The sequence below is a fragment of the Neodiprion pinetum genome, chromosome 3 (genome assembly GCF_021155775.2).
Source record: "Neodiprion pinetum isolate iyNeoPine1 chromosome 3, iyNeoPine1.2, whole genome shotgun sequence".
NCBI lineage: Eukaryota > Metazoa > Arthropoda > Insecta > Hymenoptera > Diprionidae > Neodiprion > Neodiprion pinetum.
This window is the reverse complement of record NC_060234.1, coordinates 3879518-3900420: the sequence shown is the minus strand read 5'-3', so window position 1 is coordinate 3900420 and position 20903 is coordinate 3879518. Positions and strand designations below refer to the sequence as shown.

The 20903-nt window shown below is 35.2% G+C and overlaps 1 protein-coding gene across 8 annotated transcripts in view; it reads left to right on the top strand.

Moving 5' to 3' along the window:
• Positions 1 to 20903, top strand: part of LOC124213844 (Octopamine beta2 receptor) — a 171754-nt gene that overhangs the window by 102475 nt on the left and 48376 nt on the right. For 4 of the 8 annotated variants that reach the window (XM_046615527.2, XM_046615533.2, XM_046615531.2 and 1 more), the window contains exon 1: positions 13135 to 14402. The exons of the other annotated variants lie outside the window; for them this stretch is intronic. The gene's annotated coding sequence lies outside the window, so the exon portion shown is untranslated. Of the gene's footprint in view, positions 1 to 13134; positions 14403 to 20903 lie in introns of those variants that run through there. 8 annotated transcript variants of the gene reach the window in all.

Genomic DNA, 20903 nt, shown 5'->3' with positions numbered 1-20903 from the left:
TTCTTTCATCGTACACCGTTAATTCGACTCTGCTAATTCAATTTTTAGACAATTATTGCAGGTTCGATAAATTTACTTAACGTTGGTATAAAAATTTGCAAAAATTTTTGAAAATTCATTACTCAATTCTTTGAATGATATTCTCCGTGCTGTGGTATTTTAATTCAATTTTAAAAACGAAACTCGTGATCATTTGAAATAATTTTAATTCACTCTAAAAGACACAAATAGATTTAGTTATCATCTATCGAGTTGTAAACTTGTTTGCGGTATTAAAAATCAAGTCCCACGTGGAATTTCAACGTCCTATCAAAATTTCAACTCGTGCGGTTATTTGAATACAGTTGCAAATTAGCCGAACAACAAAATTTCAAAACCTTCCAGTCACAACGACGAACGAGAGTTCGAGAAAATGTCAGAGCGATGTGGTTGATGTCACGAGCACCTGTTTTTCCCCGAGTATAGACGTCTCCTTCAAGTTATTTCGGACTTATTTATCATTTTCCGCTTTATTCTGGAAGTCCGAAGCTTTCGTGTCGCGCAGTGATTTTATAAATAATCAGCCTACCGCTCTCTTGAAATCAACATCATAGGTGGAGGCGAAAGTGAACGACGAAGGGGAAAATAACAAACGGTAAACATCGCTCGAGATTGGACGAAAAATCTTATTTTTTATCAATTTTAACGAAACTTTATACGCCTGAGACTAAGATTTTTCTTCTCATTATTTGCAGCGAGCCTGATTTTCTTTGTATCTTCGAATGAAATTGAGCGTATTGTACGTGTATGGCAAAAGCGATGAACACATGTCTAGCTGATTATACCGGTGAAATTAATTACCGATGATATTTGGAGCGCGCTGGTAATTAATTACAACGTTCCGCGACTGACTTCGATGATCGATAGTCACCCACCAAAGTCCCAACCAACCGCAGGCTATCATCCCATAGTCTATAATTTGAGCACATATTGCATTCACGTATGCTCATAGTCAATTTTGAATTTTGCACCCTTTGCATCGATCAATATTTTAGCCAATTGGTATTTAGTAGAATCGCGCGATTCCACAGAAATTCAAAAAATTTACCTAAAGCAAACAGATTTTTACATAAACTGGAGTATAAAGCGTTGGATCTCTTGTTACTATTTACCGTTCCTTTTGTTGCTATCTACTGATCGTAGCATCTGTAAAAATGGCTTGAAATTATCATGAGCACGGAATTCTGGGAATCGTCGAAAAAATTTACAGTTACGTGACCCTTCGTTAAATCCTGAAAGAAATTGTGACGAATTAGTAATATTGAAAGGTGGAAAGACGAAGGAAAAAACCGTTACGAAAAAATCTGTTTCGGATTCCGGAAACATGATGTAAGCGAACTGAGAAATTTCTTTTTCTCTCTTCAGATGATTAATGATAAACGCATTGCTGCTTATAAACTTTGCACGCAGAATGTCTTTTACATTACATATGCGACAAATTGTGATAAAACATGTGTCGTTTAAACCGCGTTTTGACGTGAGGAACGATAAGCGCCATTAGTTTAACCGCCCAACGATTTATAAAGATAGATTACGAATTAAAGCGGAAACAAATTTTTAATATCAATTGAGCTAACGTATCCATCGATCATGAATTTTTTAGATAAAAATCCTGTCAGTGAACGTAGATTACAAGACGTCGGGTAAAGGGAAAGGAGGGAAAAAAAATAGAAAACACGTATTATACGTATACGTTATATTACGTATAATACGATTCGACGGTAAAATTGTCCTCGGTTTTGACGTCATCGCCACTACACGCGGCAATGCCGCAGCACACTCGGGCTATCGCCAAACCGTCAGCAAATTCATGCCAACGTTCCCTCGGATATACCGGGACAATCTCTTGAAACTTGAAAATGAACCGCGCACGCGCGAGTTTTATCGGCTGTTCTCGCAGGCTGGCCAACCCGAGTTTTCAGCCGTCAAACTGTTTCTGCCGGCGATGTGGTTGACACGATTTTTCGAGGTTAGAATCTCAAATAATCGAGGCAGTGACTCGGAAAGGTTTCGGGAGCATTTGTTATCGGGTCGTAAAGTTGATTCTTCAAAGAACGGTCGGAATTCAACGCTTGTGCTCTTTGAAAATTCAAACGTATACATTTTGCGTAGGTTGGCCGGCCTGCATCGCGGACAAGAATATCGCTGCGGGAAGATTTCGCCAGCCAATGAGATCGAATTATTTGGCGCATGCGCGGTTCATTTTCAAGTCTCAAGATATCATCCCGGTATACGTTATACGCGTAGAGACGTAGAGATATGTGTATAGATATACATGTGTGTACGTACATCGTACAGAATGAACTGAGATAAAAACGGGCTTTGGCAAATCGTGACCTGGGTAACATGACGTTGGTCATAGTAATTACGAGATCAAGAGGCGCGGTTTTCATTCATAATCAGTTTCTTGCCGCGTCGTGCAAACGTCATCTTCACGGACTCGTGATATACCCTCAATTATCGTACCGGGATAAAAATACGAGGCGGTGTTGAACGACTCTCTAGTCGAATAGTTGAAGAATAGAGAATGACAAGATTGTAATATCCGAGGGATGTTTCGCTCGAGGAAACAGGGTGTCGACATCGTTTGAAATCACAATGAAAACATTAATATTAAAATAAAATTTTAATTTTCGTAAGCGAGGTTGGGTTGAGATTCCAAATTTGAAAGGTTCTGAAATTGCCAAGTTCCGAATATTTTAGTAGCGAAAGATAGAGTGAAGAAATCAAACTTTGACGAAACATCAAAGTCTGGAAATTGTCCTAAATCCGACGCTCAAAGTTTCTGAAGTGCAAAATGCCGGAAGGGTGTAACTCTGACAAGTCAAAGTTTCGAAAGTGCGCAAATGAGAAAATTTCAAAAGTTGAAACATCGAAATTTTGAGTGATCAAAGATTTTCAGTACTGTGAATTTTTGGCTTAGTGAAATGTCACCACTTTGATCCTTGTTTGTTACGGATTTTCGATATTTTCATGTTTGGAATCGTGGTCATTTTTATTTACGGTTTTTCTGATCTGCACTGGGTGATAAATAATACAACATTTTGTCGACAAGCGTAGACAAGAATTTTTAATCAGACGCGATTTACGTGTCAGACAGTTTTTTTTATCTCGTTGCAAATATTTTTTCTGTTTCTAAAATAAGAGCACAACGAAACTGAGGAAAACTTCAAATCGCATGAGTACAGCCACGGGAATTCGAGTTGAAATTTATCCTATCTCTATGAACTTGTCTATGGCCTCTATGGGATTCATACTCAATTTTCTGATAACACCGCGACAAGGATTTGTGGTCTAAAAATGTATTCTACGATGTGAAATATTTTCTTCACAATTTTCAACCGGGTGGCATAGAATTTCTACGGTGTGAAGAAAGAGAAAAGTGGAAAAGAAAAAAAGGGTACAAGAGTCACTGTATCGAATCTACAAAGAGGCAAAAATCTGTTTCGCAAAATTGCAAGTCGTAAAAAAATTTCAAAATGCAGAACAGTCAAAATATGAAATGAATAAAGGTACAGCAAGATAAGACAACAGAATCGTCAGAATTTAGAATCAGCGTCAGTTCTGATTTTTATTCATTCGGAATTTTGACTTCTTTTTTGACTTCTATTTTCGATATTTTAAAATTCTCTAAAAAGTTCCGATTTTTCTACATTTCTCTGTCACCACGAGGAAACAGTGTCTTTATATTTATAATTTTTGACTGAATAAAAAAGTAAATCTAAACTACGAGGACAAACCTTTCAAATTAATAATTAAACACTCGAAAAGCCAAGCCAAATTTTAAAGAGAGATGATATAAAATGAAGAACATTAAAAGTGAAATCAAAAAATATAGTGCCTCGACGAAAGACAGTTATTGACAATTATTTATAATTTCAACAATATCCACCAATTTTAACAATACACATTATTTTAAAAAATATAAACATGGAATGAATGAATGAATTTTAAACCTAATGACGGTTCATGTTTGATATACTTATAAATGAATTAAAATTTCACTCTACTATTCAGACTCTATAAAAGATTTTTAATATCGACTTAGCCTAATTTTTAATTTTCAAAATAGTATTACACCATTTTGCGCTATTGTCGATCCTTTTTTGGTAATTGCAACACCAAATCAATTTATTCGGTTTACTCTACTTTTTTAGTTAAATAAGGCTTTAACATCAATTTATTGTTGCACAAGCAATAAATTTTCGCAACAGTTGCAAGAAAATCTAGCAACACTGATCGTAACGTGAAAGAATAGTAACGGATACTAGACTTTCCATTAACAGCTAGAAAAATATTTTTCATTTTGTACCTAGAGCTATATTTTGTCGATTGTGGTAAAAAATGAAAATAGTTAAGGCTTGAGCGGTAACCGGAACTAAAAATTTCTCTCAGTGACTGTATCATATTCTCTGTGCCAAAGTATGTATGAACAATACAACACACATTACTGTAGAAATTCTGCAACGTCATGCAGTACTCTTACCCTTACCGACCGAGTAAACTCACCCTTTTTTTTCCTATATTAAATAAATAAACGATCGGAAAGGGTTAAAATTTCGACGTCGCATCGATGCTTTATTTAATTATACACATAGGAAGACAAACGGTGAGTTTGTTCGGTCGGTAAAGGTAGAAATATTACACGACCTTAACATTAGTGGCAAGTTTTTTTTCTCCAAAAAATAAATTTAACCTGTTTTCGTATCCTGTTATCGAACGGTTCGAAGTGTCTTTAATTTTTGCTGTATCCGGACGGCCAATTATCGCAAAATTTCTACGGATGAATTCAGCCTCATCGCGCCCACGTGTCACATGGATCTGGTGGGAATGCAACTTAGTAGGTACTTGAGTACATCCACATGTGTGACGGCAGAAATTGGGCTCTGACAAAGCCGAGGTATGGAACAAGCAGAGCTTTGCGTAACGCGTGCAGTCAATTGGCTATTACGGTACAGTGGACCCGTACAAATTGAGGTTCGTAACGCAATCAACAATTGAAGCAACCTGGTTTTCATTTAAGCCTACCATCCGTATACGAGACTGCCTCGCAAAGCAGAGACATCTTTACTTGATACGGACAAACGCCTGACCTAGTCTTCGTAAGTTGTTGGGAAAGAAATCGCAATATGCAATATTCCATCATCGGTTAGCAATTCGTACGCGATTCCAGTAACGAGCTTATCCCAGAAGCAGTAACTTCGTAGCGTTGACCGGTTGTTACCAAAGCACCGGATCAATGTTCGGTGCAATGTTCGATGATAACAAGGTGATAAGTGAAAGAAAAAAAGAAACATTTGTTTTAGTTAATTTGTAGGAAACAGTCTTTTCGTTGGGATGATTCATCGCGGAGTGAGAAGGAATGAATCTGATAGATCATCTTTAAGCACTTTGAAGAAATTTCAAATTAATGATTCTGTCGATATTCAATGTTTGACTAATGTTTGATGATGAAAGGAGTAAAAGTTATCAATTTTTGACCGCCTGACCTCGGGTGGGGGTAGGAAATCAGAAAAATCGAAAATCAGAATGGCCAGAATTCCGAATTTAACAATCTCGAATAACAAATATGAGAGAACAGATACTATCACAAATTTTAAGTCCCTAATGGTGCCGAATAAAAAGCTGCAATTTACCTCAAATGTATTTAGTAGAGTTTTCATTATCATCCGAACTCACTTACGTCAGAAAACGTTAATCCAAGAATTCAGTGATGCAGAATTTAATAATGTATAGAGTCAATGTTCCAGAGAACGAATTTGTAGAAAGTTTCATATTCTCAAATGTCCAAATATTATAAAAATGAAAGTTGGAACTTGATCATCCAGAAACGGCGGAAAACAGATATCCGGAATGTAGAAGGGTCATTATTCAGAATCGTACAATTCGGAAAGATCGGTATTCCGAAAGTAACCGACTAATCTATTTTGACTTGCAAAATGTTTTGTATACAGAATCAAAGAAATTCTTAGGCGCATCGGGCGTATCTTTTCATTTGCAATATTTTTGTCTCATTAAAAGATTGAATACGACTTTTGATATCGTAAACTTATATTTCTTGGCTTCCAATACGATATGAGTTATCGACTCTTCCGATATATTGCGATTCTTCATTCCGACGATTCCGACACGCTGCAATTCTGTATTCCAAGCCTTCTATGAGATTACTACTCGAAGTTCTAACCGTTCTGATACTTGATCCTTCGCATTTATGAATTCGAATAGACGAAAATTCTACTTTACGATCCATCCGAAGGTTATTTGTTTGTGTTTGCCTCATTCTGCCAATGGCCTTTCGAAATTTTTACCAGTCGTGTATTTTAAATTGTATAACTTTAAATTTCGATACTTTTATATTTTATTTCCATTATTTCTGGCTTAGCGAAGATTCACCAGTTTGTTTCATCGCGATTTTGAGTTTTCGATATATTTATGTATTTATTATTTTATTCTGATTTTTGGTTTATCTTATTTTCTACCCGGCTTCCCTGACCTTCCCAATTAACGACTCTTCTCTGATTCGCGGAACGTTTGACTCGAGTTGATAATTCCTAACGGTTATTCCAATTTCCGAGTTGACTCGATCGAGTTAATTGCGAGTCAAAGGCCTTCTCGTTAATACAATCGAGCAAGAAACAAGTAAAAACAGTGGATACAATCGTAAACAAGACGAGAAGGAGTGTCTTCTACTATTGCGCACGGTGAAAAGATGCATGGAAGCGGCGTTTTTCATTTACCAACGTTGCACAATTTACCTCTGAACAACTCACGGTAGTCATTAACAGTGTAAAAATATCCAACTCACACGCGGTGATTTATGCCTACTTTGGCGTTGCGCAATGCCATCAAGAAACGCGTGTTCAACCGTCAATTACACTATCGACGAACAGCGCCCGACGACGATAAGACCTCTAAGGTGAGCCGTTATATGCTCGCCAACTTTGCCAATCGTGTAATTATTACAACCAGCTTACGCGAATCGTCCGCGCATGCATAACGCGTCCCTCTCACACACAAATATGCGTATATACGTACCGGAATTCATACGCAATTCGCATCATAGATCATTCGATCGTACAGGTATTCAGGTACTGCGATCTCACCGGAAAAGTTGCCGGAAAAAAAAAAATAAAAATTACCTCCTAACCTATCGTAGGTTACGTACATAGATCATTGTTGTAGATGTTAAAGCGAGCTCGAGACACGCGACTTGATGTTAATCTGGAATTCAACTTTATGTAATCAGAGAATGTCAACCTCTTGACCTTTTCCGTACGCAGTTCAATTTCATTTTAATTAATTTGTTTCTCGTTACTTGTTCTTTTTATACTCTCTCATTCCATTGATGCCTTTCTTATCGTAAATTATACTCGAGTTGTTGTTTTTTTTTTTTTTTTTTTTTTATTTCTTCGTTTCTTCGTTTTTCTCTCTTCTTTGTTTCTAACGAATCGAATATTTTCTACACATTCGAATATTCTCACACCGAAGTATAAATGAGATCCGCGGTGCGAAAATTTCAAAGTGACAGAAAATTCACGTTTTTGGATATAGTGTGATTTTGACGAGTATGTCATGAAACTTTTGAATTGAAAACTCACGTACAACTTTTAGTTTCAAATGTTATGCGTACTGCGGTTGTTGTCTGGAGGCTGATGCAATTTTTTTGAATGTTTTTTTTTTAAGAATAATTAAAAGAAAGTGGAGAGATTACACGAAAGAAAGAGAATATTTTAATTAATTTCAGTGAGTTTGATTGCAATCTCACCGCTGTCCTTTTTTTTCACAAACTGCGTCGAAAAATCGAACAACAAACTCGCAGGGTTTAATTTCATCTTAGATAACAATTTTTCGTTAAATACGCACAACTCGGCAAACTTGAATATGACAAACGGTTTTTTTCATCAATCAACCGAGTAAAATTCGCAAAAGATTCGAGAATGGTGAAAAATGTGCAATTGTCAAAGATTTCATATTTCGAGGTTTGACTTTTTTTTATTTCCAACATTCTCCACGAAGCGAACGGCAAATATATGTTACGTAGAAACTTTGTTGGTACTTTTACCTCTTGACTTGTATTTTTCTTACTTTCTCTTATCAGGCTGGATCAGGAAGCAGGAAACCGCACTGTTAAAGAGTTATTCTCGGTGCAACTTATTAATTTTTAGGTCGCGATCGTTACATCATCACGTCGCATGAAGAGGTGAAGAAAAAAAAAAAAAAAAAAAGAAAGAAAGAAACAAACGAAGAACAACACACACTCTCATTTTTGAATGTAAATTAAGAAATACTCACACACGCACCGTAATTCGACCTGTTCGAAGTTCGAGTCATCGAAAATGATTGTCCGCCTGACCCGATCGAATGAATCAACTCTGAATCAGATTCACTCATCGTCCAAGGCGGAAACACTTGATTATGCGAATATCCCCGCTGTTCATTAAAAGATATCGATGTTAATCGCGTATTAGAATGTTATTACATGTCTGACTCGAGCCATTAAGAAAGCAAAATATTCTCTCACTCCTTATTCTTCTTCACTCAAGGTTCGAGCATCGGAATTTATATTAGTTAATATTTAATATACACTGATGTTGGTTACAATGATTTATGATATTGCACGTCAGAACCAAATTTAGCATTCGCAGATGAGGCGACTAATAGTATATAATATAATAAACGTCTCTCGAAATTTGCTTTGGCGCCAATTCATACCGGCGTAATTGGAAAATAGAGCAGATTGATTTTTCATCTCCGAGGAGAATGTTGAAATTACAAAAATATAGGCGTAACCGCGTTCTAAGATTTGCACAAAAGTTCCGCGGTAGAATTTCCTGTTGACAAAGTTTCCTGTCTGTCGAAGCGAAACAATTACGCGTCAGTAATTATTGAAGATGTCTCTATTAGTAAGGTATGAATTTTGCATTGACAATCGGTTTTATCGCAAATATATGCACCGATCGACGGATAGATTACACCGAGACTTGCATCAAGATTGTACTAAATAAGACTCGACCGATTTGAACGAATCGTTTACAACGCTGTTTACAGGGACGAGTTTTCTTCAATTATTGCAAGTGGAACCTTGTTTATCATTATTTTGTGATTAGTAGAATCGGAAAATTCAGTTGAAATATTTATTTCAAAACAATCAAAACTCCAAGAATGGAATACGAATCGCGTTTCGAATTTATTTAGAATTGGTAGACAAATTTTAAGGCCCGTAACGATACTTGGTAAGAGATAAAACTTTGTTAAATTTTACGAAATACGAATATTGGGTGTCAAAAGTCTCGTGAAAATGGAGTAAAAAAAAATCTTGCGACTTGGTTTAAAATTATTTGAAGTTGGTTGAAATTACGAATATTCATTTGAAATCGCATTGTCGAAGTGTTTGGCTAAGATTCTTAAGAATTGAGAGCACGTGTCTCATTTTAAATATTGGGAGGGTGAAAAAGTAAGAAAAAATTGATACCGATAACACGCGATTAAGAAAAATTTCAAAACGCTTGAGACTGTGAAGTCAAAAAAGGTTCACGTAATAAATCACCGTAATCGGAAAGAACAGTAACATGTACAAGATTTTTCGGTTCGGTATATGGGAAAAACTAAATCCGGGCAAAAAAAACTCTCTGCAAGAGTTTTCGGGGTCGCTGAATGGATTTGCTACACTGAATTTTCAAAATCTGACTTCAGATTCGTAATAAAAGACCCTAAAAACACCTTGACAGAATTTTTTTTTTCTACGGATTCGATAAAAATTTCACATTTTTTTCCGCCATATTGGATCTGCTATCTCGAATTTCCAAAACCCGATTTCAGATTCGTAATTAGCGAGCCGAAAAACTTATAATTTATGCAAAACGTGTATACGTAATGAATTGATCACGATTTTTTACAAATCAATTTGTTTATAACAACAATAATTTACATCATATCGCAACCATTACTCTCGGGTATTTAAAATCTATTGGTATACTGTCAGAAATGACGAAAAAAAAAACAAAAAAAAAAAAAACAGCTGAGAAATATGATGAAACGTCCTCTAAATATTATAGAGAAAATAAAAGGATGTAAAATAAGCGATGAGAATACTTTTCACTAAGACTCAAAGGATTGTTGTGAAAAAAAAAAAAAAATGAGGATAGTTTAAGACTGTACAGCGGCCAAGACTTGGAATTTTTCTTTCTCTCCGTACACAGCATCGTGAAGTTAGATAAGCCGCGTAAGGAAGATTAATCGCCGAAGGATGTATTGACTATGAAGCCGTATACAGAGCGATGGGAATACATAGTAAGAAAAAGGAGGAAAGTAAGGAAGTCGGGATTTGATTAATGTTTCGACGGATGTATAAGCTTACGGATCTCCTTCACTTTTCGCGCGTACCTCGAAAAGAACTGCAATCCTTGTGGAATACTTTTCACCGTCTCTCGAAAAGCGTGAAGCTATAAGCAAAATGAAGAAGAAGAAGTAGAAGCAGAGGAAGAAGGAGAAGATGAAGAGGAAGAAAAAGAGGCCGCCGGGTTTCCGCTCGTCTTTTTCGGGCTTACGCTTCAGCATAGATTCGCAATTCCTGACAGCGTAAAATTCCCTAGGGATGAGCCTGCGAACTCGTGTCACACCTGATATATCGTCCAAATGTGCATGTCACATTATTTCCGTCTTCTCCTTTTTTTTTTTTTTTTATTTTTTTTGTTTTTTTATTTCATCTCCATGCCTTACCGCAACGCATTTCATACCGATTTCTGCTCCCTACTTGGCGAATGTATTAATTTTTTGTTTTTAACCCAGCGAAAATTTTCTGCAATTCAAGATATCGTAAATGTTGTTTTTTTTTTTTTTTTTTAATTAAACAAAATAGAAAAAAATGTTATTTCAGTTTCCGACCAACTTGTTTCGAATATTGAAAGTCTGTTTCGGAAAAGAGAAGAAAAAAAAAAAAAAACAGCAAGAAAGTAAATCGTACCGACTATTTTCACAATATAGAAAAACACGTGTGCGTGTATAAATTGATATTGCAAACGTAGGTCGGAAAAACAACTTTTCACGAGCGAGCTTTGTATGTAAGTGACGATAAAGGAGCGGAAAAAAAAAAAAGAAAAGAAAGTGAAGAAAAAACTAGGAAAAAACTTTCCCGTCTTTCGTTTACTCCGCGGTGATGAGGAGCGGGAACGGAAACAGTTTTTGCCAAACTTTTTGACGCGTTAAATCTGTCTCGTTAATACGTTTGAACGGAATTTTTCACACCGAAAATGTTAGCAAAGACTTCAACTTATTGCACGATCGATTTATAGTCGACAGTTTCCTGTTTTGATCTTTCGTGTTGTTCACGACAGAAAATAACGATGATAATAAAAATTACAGAATTTCCGTTTGCGTCTTGCAATCTATATAGAATGAAAACTTTTTTTTTTTTTTTAAATTTGATTCCTGCCAGATTAGATTGATTTTGAAAAAAATACATCAACCCGTTTATTATTTACAAACGCTAAGTAAGTGATTAAGAAAATTATCAGGGTGCAATATAACGTCGCAAATTTTTCACACGAAGTTTGAAAATCGCAATTTGACGGGTTAAACTCTTGTTAGAAATTGTGCCAAGTACCTTCAAGATACGCTAATTTGTCTGTTTACATTGCTTTCCAAACATTCTGGAATACGAGTATAATATAAAAGTGTAAGCTAAACGTGTGTTTATCTTTATATCCCTCGGGGACTGGATTGCTAGAACATAATCCTCGTGTTTGTGTGTGTGTGTGTGTGTGTGTGTGTGTGTGTGTGTGTGTGTGTGTGTGTGTGAGAAGGAGAGAGAGAGAGAGAAAGTGAGAGAGAGAGAGAGAGAAAGAGTGAGAGAGAAGGAGAAGAATGATTGAGCGAGTGAGGAATGACGGAGTACAAACAAAAAAAAAAAAATTAAAAAAAAAAAAAAAAACCCACACAAAAAGGGGATGAAAATGTTTGTTCGAAATTGTAAATACGAAGAAATATAACACCGGCTGATAATATTATCGGGAATCGATCTATCATTTGAATTTTACCGGATCTGAAAATGTCACCAACCATACACATTGGAATGCGAAAATTTTCCACACAAGTAAATGATACACTTCACAATTTTATGATCAATGGATTTTTTAATGCATTTCAAAATATGAACAAAACCTGGAATTCACGTGAATGATAATTTGCAATGATAAGTGTTGAAAAATTACTGTCAGAATAATAAATCAAACACTGGTAGCAATATAAATGAAGCTGGAAGTTCATCAATTTGATTTTAATATAAGAAAAGTTTTACTTGTAATAATACGCGAAATGAAGACTTGTTTTTTTTTTTTTTGGAATATAAAAAAAATCCAGTCGATGTATCGCAAAAGAAGAAAAAAAAAAATTAATAATGTAACGTCAAACTCACAGACTATTCATTTGGCTTCAATAAATTTTACAGATTGCTTCAAATCAATCTCTTGTCTTGTGCGACTAAATTTATGATTCTTACTCTTTCCTTCAGGCTGAAAACTAATCAATGTTTCTTCACATCCAGAAACTAATTAATTTCCGCAATTAATAACGTTGAGAAATTATATAAAATCAATTCAACTGATACGAAAAAAATAATTCGTCGTTTATATTTCATCGGGTCGATCATTGAATAATTAAGATCTTAATTAACATCGGGATTCTATGAGATCGAGTGATTTCAAATCGTCTATCGTTTCGTTGAATCTTTCCCCTTTTCTCATCGGTCGTATGATAATCGGAGAGAGGAAGAGAAGAACGGAAGAAAATTTTGTTATTCAATAAATCGTATCGATACGCAATCGTCGAATCTTTTGTCTCATCGGTCGCTATAATGTGAGAACGCGGAAGGGATTCCACCACCAACGAACGGAGAACAAAAAAAAAAAAAATAAAAGAAAACGGAACTGATAAGAAGAAAAAGCGTCATGCGCCCGAAGCTCGGGCAGCCCTCGGCCCTTGTATTCGTACGAGCCGAGGCACAGAGAGCTTGCAAGCTCTATCTTACGCTCGAGCCTGTGTGGGTGTTTGTCTCGGTACTGGTTCATACAGCGAAGAGACTCGGAGCCGAGCCCGTCAGTCGTGGGCGATCCGCCACGCCGGACGGACTTGTCGCATCGTACGAATACCAATAGAAACAAACAAACGCACACGCGCGTACATAAATACGTCATATATAACATACATACGCATGTGCAGGGTAGCGTTTTTGGATGTGTTAAACGCCGCGGGAGAATCCAACGCTCGTCGATGTCAACGAAGCCTGTCTTTTGTCATACGTAAATTTATTTACCGATCGATCGATTATTTTTAAAATTTTTTTTATTTCCTCGAATTTTCATAATTTTTAATAAACTTTTAATCAACGTGTTATTTCAATTCGCGAGTCAGTGTGTTTGAAATGGAACAGGACTATTTTATCGAACTTTGGGACGAAAGAATTTTTGCAAAATCCATGGAGACGAGGGTGTGATTTTTTTTTTTTTTATTTTCAATGAAATTGAATCCGTCGTTCTTGGAGATGTGTAAAAAAATTTTACAAAAATTGTCTTACTTCTATTTTTTTCGTTTTTAACTTTTTTTTTTATTTGGTCGGTTGATCGGTTCCTGTAGTAAAGTGTGTAATATATAGCCAGTGAGTGTCGAGTGTTATCGTCAAAGATAAAAAAAATAAAAACCGGCCGCATGTGCCATGGAAAAGTGAACCGGAAAATCTGAGTAACAAATATTTGGTCGAATAATATTGTGTATTATTGAAAGGTGTTAATTGAATTTGTAACAGTGATTATTATTGTGAGGATATAAAGACACCCATTCGTTTGACCAAAGGATTCGTTTTTCGATACAGGATTTGGATTTAATTGATCGGAATCATATTATCTCATTTTCATATAATTGTGAAAAATTTATTAGTGAATAAAATTTAATTGAACGCGGAAATGGAAATCTGAAAATTTCTTACGGTAGTTCAATTTTTTTGCCATTTGATATAATAAGAATATTATGTGTAAAAGGTAGATGGAATTACGCCTCTACGATACTGATGTCACTCGGTTATTAAATGTATAAATAAATCAACGCTACTATTTCCGGAAGATGTGTAACGTAAATAACCCAAAGTGTGTGAGATGATAGCACCGAGAAGTGTATTCATAACAAAAACTTATCTCTCGTCGGCGGGAAAAGGGAAAAAGTGATGTTTTAGGAAGCTTAAAGTTTCAGTGAATTTAAGGTATGGAGAATTGAAAAACTAGTAAGGAAAAAAAAAAAAAATAAAAAATTTTGGAAGAAAAACTTGTCGACGTTATCATCTCGATGGATTTATACCTGCTTGCACGTTGCATCACGTAAGTTGTATAAATTGTTGAAATATTTTGACAGGTTCCGTTGGTTTAAAGAATTATTATTTTTATGTACTTATGTATTTCACTAGTCTTTCAGTTTTCGAATTTCTGTTCTTTTTTGTTAATTATGATACGAAATGTCGTCTTTTCTTCTTTTCGTTTATAACTGCCATGCGATATTACGACTAATTCATAAGTCGAATAGTTTTCAACAATCGATATCGTTACGGAATCTAACGATGAAGTAATTCAATGGTGTATCGAACGTACAGTCTGAACAAGAACGTTTTTTACTTGAAAATAATCTAAAGAATGTGTCAGAAGCTTTCGATCATTCTTAACGTAGAAAAAAAAATAAATAAATCAAACCATCAAAATTTTGACCAGAGAAGCTTGATTATGAATTATTACAGAATATCTCATGATTGTGTTATTTTTTTAGTGTCCAAAACTTTCGAGTTTAATAATTTATATCAAATATACACGATTTGAATTCTGTGCTATTTGCCAGAGTTGGTTTTCTTCTGTGCAATAATTTTCATTACTAAAAAAAAAAAAAAAATCATCTCAGCCACCTTCAGTATTACTTTTCGAACCACGATTACATTTCATTTTTTATCAAAAATTTCTCCCTCGACTGTGCGCCAGAAAAATGCTTAATTGATAAAAAAAAAAAAAAAAAACAACAACACGCCTTCACAAAGCTTCGTATAATATGTTTCGAAAAGGATTCGCTAGGTTTCGAGTATCAGATTTCGAGCCGCTGCGTCAATGCAGTATCATCAAAGTTAACCCGACATGATAAGGTCTACGCGATGAAATCTACCGTCACATTTGTTTCCCACCGTTTTTTGTTATTCTAATTTCCTATTTTTATTTCCCTATTGGTTTTCTCGTTACTTGTCAGAGGGAATTGCTTTATGCTGTCGCTGAACGAACAATAAACACCTGAAGTAACGACCACTTTTTATGCGAAAAAGTCGATACGTTACGGCCGATATTGTTAATTACCGTATGAATTAGTCGAGCCGCGTAGAAGGTGCGAGAAACGATTTGAAAACGAATTATTTTCCCGCTTTGAACTAACCTCAACCTTTGTTTTGGCACTTGTTTTTTTTTTTTTTATCCCTTCGTGAAAACAGATCTGGACAATTTCAGATTACACACAAGATTACTTCATACGAATACATATTTTAATCTCAAGCTGTGAAAAATCGTTCAGTAAGCCGATATCGCTTCGCGATAATCGAAACGTTTTGAATATCGCGCGCTTATAACGCGGAGTATTTGCTGATTGGTTGGAGCCACATGACGTCACGCGGCGTTTAGTCGCGGGCTTTTTAAATTCGAAAATCGATAAAGCGGTATTGAAGCGTTTACTCGCTAATAAAAAACTCTTGCTTGTCAAACGAGTATTATTAACATCAAGAATATTAATATGTTGTGAGTTTTCTTAATGTTTGTCGATGATACGAGTCGAAAAACATGACAGAATAACAACTCGTCGAGCTTGGCGAACAGCTTCGCACGACGCAACCTGTCGTATCGACAATTTGTGAAATTTTAAATGACAGATTGTAATTTGTAAGAAACGCCTGGGCCACCTCTACGATCGTTGTTCGAGCATCAATGAGTCCGGGAAGCAAAAATCGAAACTTCATTCGTATCGTCGAGATTATACTTTTTCACCAAATGATACGATTTATAGGTATGAAAACATTAACAAAAACTGGTTTTACACGGTACTCGTTACATTGACATTGATCATAATCTGTAAATGGATATCATGTTTTTTTGACGGTCAATTTCACCTGTTCTCTTCTTTCGCATCGAGAACAAAAATATATTCGAGTTGGTTGCAATTATTATATTGCGTTATTTTGCCGCTTGCCAGAGTGGAAAATAATAATAAGTATTTGAAGCTATGAAGCTTGTGAAAACAAAAACTCGACTCTTCCGAACGATCGATTTAGATATATGGATTCGACATGTGTTAGGAGCTTCTGGTTGTTGAACAGAATTTATGTCCGCAGCAGCTTGCTACAATATTTTTAAAGAAAACCACGACGATAAAACAGCGAGAATATTATTATTATCATTGTTATTGCTATTATCATGATTATCGTTATTTTTAGCTCGATTCAAAACTCAAGTACCGACAACGATTGAAATTGGGAGATGCATTTTGTTAGTTATGAGCTTAAAAAGACAGTCGCATATTAGATCGAATCGAGTGAATTTTATAACGAAAAATCTGTGATTGTGATAATAATTATAAAATTAAACAAGTGTTGCAAAAAAATTGTATACACAGAGGTGAAAAATTGACCTTAATATACCGTTGATAATATTGCGGAACCTTTTTCTGTACGAATATGTACTTGGTGCTTACAATCTTGTGTATCCTGCGATAGAACGACCAACCTTCGACAATGCTCAAAATAACAATATAATGTCTGACGACATTGGTGGTTCATGTCTCAAGCATCGCGTGCGTGCCAAAACAAAACAGCTGAGAGCTATCAATAAATATATACAGTTATATAGACAAGGAGGGGGGTATATGGATCGGGTGGGTAGGTTACACGACCAGCAGGGATGGCTGTTGTTGGTGGTCGTGTATTTTCGTCCACGTTAGCTCAATTATAAAGCTGATTCTAAATTGAGATATGTCAATGGTGCAGTAATAGTCTAGTCTGGCGGCCACACAAGGGTTCGGGTAGAAAATAAGAAAAAACCAAAAAGAACATAAATATATCGAAAACTCAAAATCGCGAACGATCAAAGTGATGAATCTTCGTTAAGCCAGAAATAATGGAAATAGAATATAAAAGTATCGAAATTTCAAGTTATACAATTTAGAATGCACGACTGACGAAAATTCCGAAAGGCCATTAGCAAAATCAGGCAAACACAAACAAATAACCTTCGGATGGATCGTAAAGTAGAATTTTCGTCTATTCGAATTCATAAATGCCAAGGATCAATAATCAGAACGGTTAGAACTCCGAGTAGTAATATCATAGAAAGCTCGGAATATAGAATTGCAGCATGTCAGAATCGTCGGAATGAAGAATCGCAATATATCGGAAGAGTCGATAACTCATATCGTATTGGAAGCCAAGAAATATAAGTTGACGATATCAAAAGTCGTATTCAATCTTTTAATGAGACAAAAATATTGCAGATGAAAAGATACGCCCGATGCACCTAAGAATTTCTTTGATTCTGTATACAAAACATTTTGCGAGTCAAAATAGATTAGTCGGTTACTTTCGGAATACCGATCTTTCCGAATTTTACGATTCTGAATAATGACCCTTCTACATTCCGGATATCTGTTTTCCGCCGTTTCTGGATGATCAAGTTCCAACTTTCATTTTTATAATATTTGGACATTTGAGAATATGAAACTTTCTACAAATTCGTTCTCTGGAACATTGACTCTGTACATTATTAAATTCTGCATCACCGAATTCTTGGATTAACGTTTTCCGAAGTAAGTGGGTTCGGATAATAATAAAAACTTTACCAAATACATTTTAGGTAAACTGCAGCTTTTTATTCGGCACCATTCGGGACTTAAAATTTCTTATAGTATCTGTTCTCTCATATTTTTTATTCGAGATTGTTAAATTTGGAATTCTGGCCATTCTAATTATCGATTCTTCTGATTTCTTACCCCCACCCTGTGGTGGTTGTTCCTGCAATATATTAATTAACGACGTACGCCTTGCCCTTTTTCTATTTATAAACATTCTATTTTCTATTAGAAAGTTTAAACATAACGAAATGCACATGAATAAGTGATGCTCGAACCGCAATCTGGAAAATGGCGATGCACCTGTTTCAGCTTTCATATAAATTATATCGATACTCTTTTGCCTCTGCCTAGGATCTCTTTTCTTTTCTATTTTCATCGTTTCGAAAGCGAATTTTGTTCCGTCGGGTTTCCGTTTCTCGATCTCTGATAAAGACGAAGGTCGAATCAACGCTGATTCTCTCAGTGAAATCGAGGGACGATATTTGATTATAAAATAATATCTCTAAATGGAACCGGTCGATCCGTTGCTTGAAAAAAACTGTTCGTTCAATTTCTTTCGTTTTTATTCACCTCGTTTCTTCCGACTCTCTCCCACGATAATTATCCGAGTGGATTTTTTTTTTTTTTGATTATTTCTTTGTTCATTTCATTTGTCCGAGTCACGAGTTTGAGTCGAATAAAATACGTTTGAAATTTTCTGAAATCTCATCAAATTCTTACAAACTTTTTTTTTTTTTATCAAATCTTCATTTCGATCATGGAATTGAAAATTGGAGAGGAATCTAAATTTAAGTATTCGAGTCTTCGGTCACCGCTTCACTTTGTAGAGTTTAATTAACGATTTGATTAGCACTGCGTAACAATTGACAGTAAATTTTACCAGATGTTCGTTTGTAAATATATATAAAAATATATATTATATGCATCTGCGTAGAAGAACGTTGAAAAAACTTTCCCACGAGTCTATGATTAGTCTGTTTAATTTTGATATTCGACCGTTCTTGCATTTGGTAATTTCCAATTATATCATACATCCAAATACAGCTGAATTAAGAATATACAGAAAGAGAAAAAATAATGATCCGTCAAATAATCTCAAATCTAAATTAATAATCAAAATCATTCAAAATCTCCGAGTTTCGTTCGTTCGGTAAATATTCGTACGTTACGAGCCACTTGTACACTATTCAAAATATTTAATTACCTGACAAAAAAAAAAGAACAAAAAAAGAAAACGATCGCCATTGTGTGAAAAAAAAAACACATAAAAAATCCTGAATTTAAACCGCGAGCTGCAAATTACAAGCCACAGAAATCTGGCGAATTAATGCGGGACGAAAAATTCTCTTAGCTCAGGGATTTAGACCGAAATTGGGGCGACTTATCGGAGCAAATTTTTTTTCTTCGCAACGCATAGTAGAAAATATCACCAACACGAATATCACAAGGCGTGAATCTCACCGCTATATTTTCCAGACTCGTTGCGCTATCGCTGTATCACCATCCTATACTCCGCGTAGACTAGCAGCCGTGTTAAAGCTGATAAAAATTTAGCCCGTGCACGGTCTCGGAATTCGAGAGCCTTAATATTGTGCACCTAAAACGAAAAGTTACCACCGCCAATTATGTAATCAGTAGCACCAGTCGCTAAATTAGACCATGTCGCTGGGGAGATTTAGTTTATTGTTTAGAGTATAATTTAGTCGTAGATTCGCGCAGATACATTTTACGGATATAGGGAAGATCCTACAGTTGAATACAGATGAGATCGATATAAGGTTGGTGTATATATACCGTAATTTATTCGCAGTTTTGTTTTATACCAAATTTTTCAGCCCCACGTTCATCGAAAATTGTATGGAATTAAAAAAAAAAAAATAAAAAAGTTGTTGCAATTATACACAGAGAGAAAAGTTTTGTTGAATTTACCAGTTATGGCGATTGAAAATAAATTTTTAAAAATTGTTTTTTGGTCCTATGATCTAAGACCGTATCATTTGAATCCGAATTATTTACTGAGTTGACGCGTTTATTTGAATGAAAAAAATAAATAAACAAAATAAAAATAAATAAAAGAATCATTTCTTTAACCATATTCAACGAAATGAATAAATATTAACCGATAATTTTTATTGCCTTTTTGTATTCGCACCTGAAACGGAACAAAATTTGACATCATGATTTTCTTGTCTGTAGTCGTGTGATCGAAATGTGCAGAATTATAAGTAAGGAAAAACGCCTTGATACGAAAAACGACTCGTACTGAAGGTACCGAAAATTTTAGTCTAGGCAATTTGGGATTGAAATTGAACCCGTAGTTCAAGAATTTTAACTCACGTTAAAGCAAACTCAACGATTCTCTGTAAGAAGAATTGCGTATCAATTTCCGGGTTCTTCGTTAGTGAGAATATTAAACTATATAATGCAAAACATACCGTAATTAAGAAGCATGTGAATTCAGGCCGGTTGATTAGAAGCTAGAATTAACTGCGCGTAGCATAGCTACGTCTCAAACGCTAATTATTGTTCTATTGATGTTGGCAAACATACTTTACGAGTAAATAAGCGTCGCGCAGGGCGAACGTAAGGCAAACAATCACCAGAAGAAGTGAAAATAATTGTAGGTATGATATTCCAATTATTGTAACAATGATTACACGCTTTTAAATTACACGTTATTCCTCATGACTCTTAACGTAGAGTCGCGTAAAAAGTAACCGTGGAAAATTTTTCATACGAGTTTTTTCACGTCAGAGTTACACTAGCGAAAAATTATGAAAATATTACCAATTTGGCTAAATGAATAATATTTTGGTTAGATGAACGACGAAATATTTGATCAACTTAAACGAAATACGTTCAAACACCTGGAATTATACTCGTATCTTCTATACAAACTTTAATCAATTTCAAACTAATAAAAAAAAAAAAAATACAAGGAATAACGCGAGCTAATTTCG